The sequence below is a fragment of the Myotis brandtii genome, unplaced genomic scaffold, assembly GCF_000412655.1.
Source record: "Myotis brandtii unplaced genomic scaffold, ASM41265v1 scaffold305, whole genome shotgun sequence".
In the NCBI taxonomy this organism is placed as follows: Eukaryota; Metazoa; Chordata; class Mammalia; order Chiroptera; family Vespertilionidae; genus Myotis; species Myotis brandtii.
In genome coordinates, this window is record NW_005361652.1 from 727,956 (window position 1) to 730,403 (window position 2,448).

At 40.4% G+C, this 2,448-nt stretch overlaps 1 long non-coding RNA gene across 1 annotated transcript in view; it reads right to left on the reverse strand.

Annotated features, from left to right (window-relative positions):
- Positions 1–2,448, reverse strand: part of LOC106726707 — a 14,820-nt gene that overhangs the window by 6,918 nt on the left and 5,454 nt on the right. The window lies entirely within an intron of this gene.

The following is a 2,448-nucleotide window of genomic DNA, read 5'->3' on the forward strand; positions in this document are numbered from 1 at the left end:
GCTCTCTGTTCCTCCTGGTCAAAGGATGCACCTGTACAGCCAGCTTCCCCCCATCTTCAGGCTGAGTCATGAGATTCTGGATGTAAGGCTGCATCTTCAGGCTGTCTGCACTTTTCTCCCTTCTTAGCTCCTTGTTTATTCCAGGTTGTCCACCTTTAGATATTTCAATGCACAGGTCTCTCAGGCATGCCTTTGTATTGAGTAAGGAATTCTTTGTTGAATTATAGTTGGTTAACTTGTTGAAATTTCAGGGGAAGAGGTCAAGGTGATCTCTCACACTGCCATTCATCTGATGTCACTGAGAGATGTGTCTAAAGGTGACTATGGCAAACATTAGAAAGGGCAAGATGTTTTGAATGATTTCTGAGTAAACAGTGTGCAAATTTCTGTTTCATTTATCTTCACTAAACCAAGACCTCAAGTGTAAATAATTCTTAAAATTATAGAGAAATAACACAGTTTTTATTCTTATTCTGAAAAATTGTTTTACTCTGAAAATACTATTTTTACAAAACTTGCATAACAAATGATTTCAGAAATATCATGTTAAAGAAAATTATTACTGATACATTTCTTTCTTCCCTCCAATTAAATTTCAATGTTTTCTTTTAAAAGTATATTTTTATTGATTAAAGTATTACCTATGTGTCCTTATCCCCCCTTTGCCCACCCCCCGTCCATGCCCTCACCCCTTGGTGTTTGTGTTCATTGGTTATGCTTATATGTATGCATACAAGTCCTTTGGTTGATCTCTCCCCCTACCCCCACCCTCCACTACCTTCCCTCTGAGGTTTGAGCATCTAATCAGTGCTTCTCAGTCTCTGCTTATTTTTATTGATTTCAGAAAGGAATGGAGAGGGAGAGGGAGATAAAAAGTCAATGATGAGAGAGAATCATTGATCAGCTGCCTCCTGCACTGGGGATTAATCCCGCAACCCGGGTATATGCCCTGCCTAGGAATCAAACTAGGATCTTCTGGTTCATAGTTCAATGCTCAACCATTGAGCAATGCCAGCCAGGCAAATTTCAATGTTTTCTGTTGCTCTCTGATCCCCCAAAAGAAGGGAACATGATGTTTACATAAATTACTGGTTTCAATTTGGAATGCAATGTATAAAATTTCTAATCCCCTTCTTTCATAAAGACAACAAAAATGAATCATAATCCCAAATTAGGGTCTCAGGTTGGTTTCATCCTTGGATGTGTTCCTTATCATTTTTACTTCAGTTTTATCATTTGTCAAGTTAGGGAAATTATATGCTAGCAACCTGACAAGGATGTTCTGAGAATCAAATGGAATAATGGGCCTGGAACCATTATTCAGAGTTTCACGTTACACAGTTATATCAGTAATATATTTGTCCCATTCTTGCATAGTTTGAGAGAAACTACTCATTAGTCTCTTGGGTTTTCATCATGGACATTCTAATTTCGTTTAGGAGAAATCAAATTTTCCCACATGCACAGGGTTTAATCAAGAATTCCTTGGCTGATTGTGTTAAAATTTATGAGTTTGGCTTTCATTTTAAGTAATTGGGGAAAATAAGTATCTCAAGAAGATATTTGCACTCCCATGTTTATTGTAGCATTATTCACAGTCAAAAAATGCCAGTTATAAACATAGTTCCCGGTATGTAAAAAGTACAGCATAGGGTATATAGTCAACAATCTTATCTAATAAAAGAGAAACATGCAAATTGACCATGCCTCTGCTACACCCACAAGCCATGCCCACAAGCCACACCCACCAGCCAATCATGAGCGAGTATGCAAATAAACCCAACCAAGATGGTGATGGCCATGGAGTTGGAGCAAACTGGAGGCTTGGGTTGCCACTGGCGATGGAGGAAGCCAAGCTTCCCGTCTGCCCTGGCCGGCTGTGGCCTCCACTCAAGGCTACAAAGTTTCAATTATAGAAGATAAATAAATCCCAGATACTTGCTTCCCGTCTGCCCTGGCCGGCTATGGGCTCCACTCAAGGCTACAAAGTTTCAATTATAGAAGATAAATAAATCCCAGATACTTGCTTCCCGTCTGCCCTGGCCGGCTATGGGCTCCACTCAAGGCTACAAAGTTTCAATTATAGAAGATAAATAAATCCCAGATACTTGCTTCCCGTCTGCCCTGGCCGGCTATGGGCTCCACTCAAGGCTACAAAGTTTCAATTATAGAAGATAAATAAATCCCAGATACTTGCTTCCCGTCTGCCCTGGCCGGCTATGGGCTCCACTCAAGGCTACAAAGTTTCAATTATAGAAGATAAATAAATCCCAGATACTTGCTTCCCGTCTGCCCTGGCCGGCTATGGGCTCCACTCAAGGCTACAAAGTTTCAATTATAGAAGATAAATAAATCCCAGATACTTGCTTCCCGTCTGCCCTGGCCGGCTATGGGCTCCACTCAAGGCTACAAAGTTTCAATTATAGAAGATAAATAAATCCCAGATAC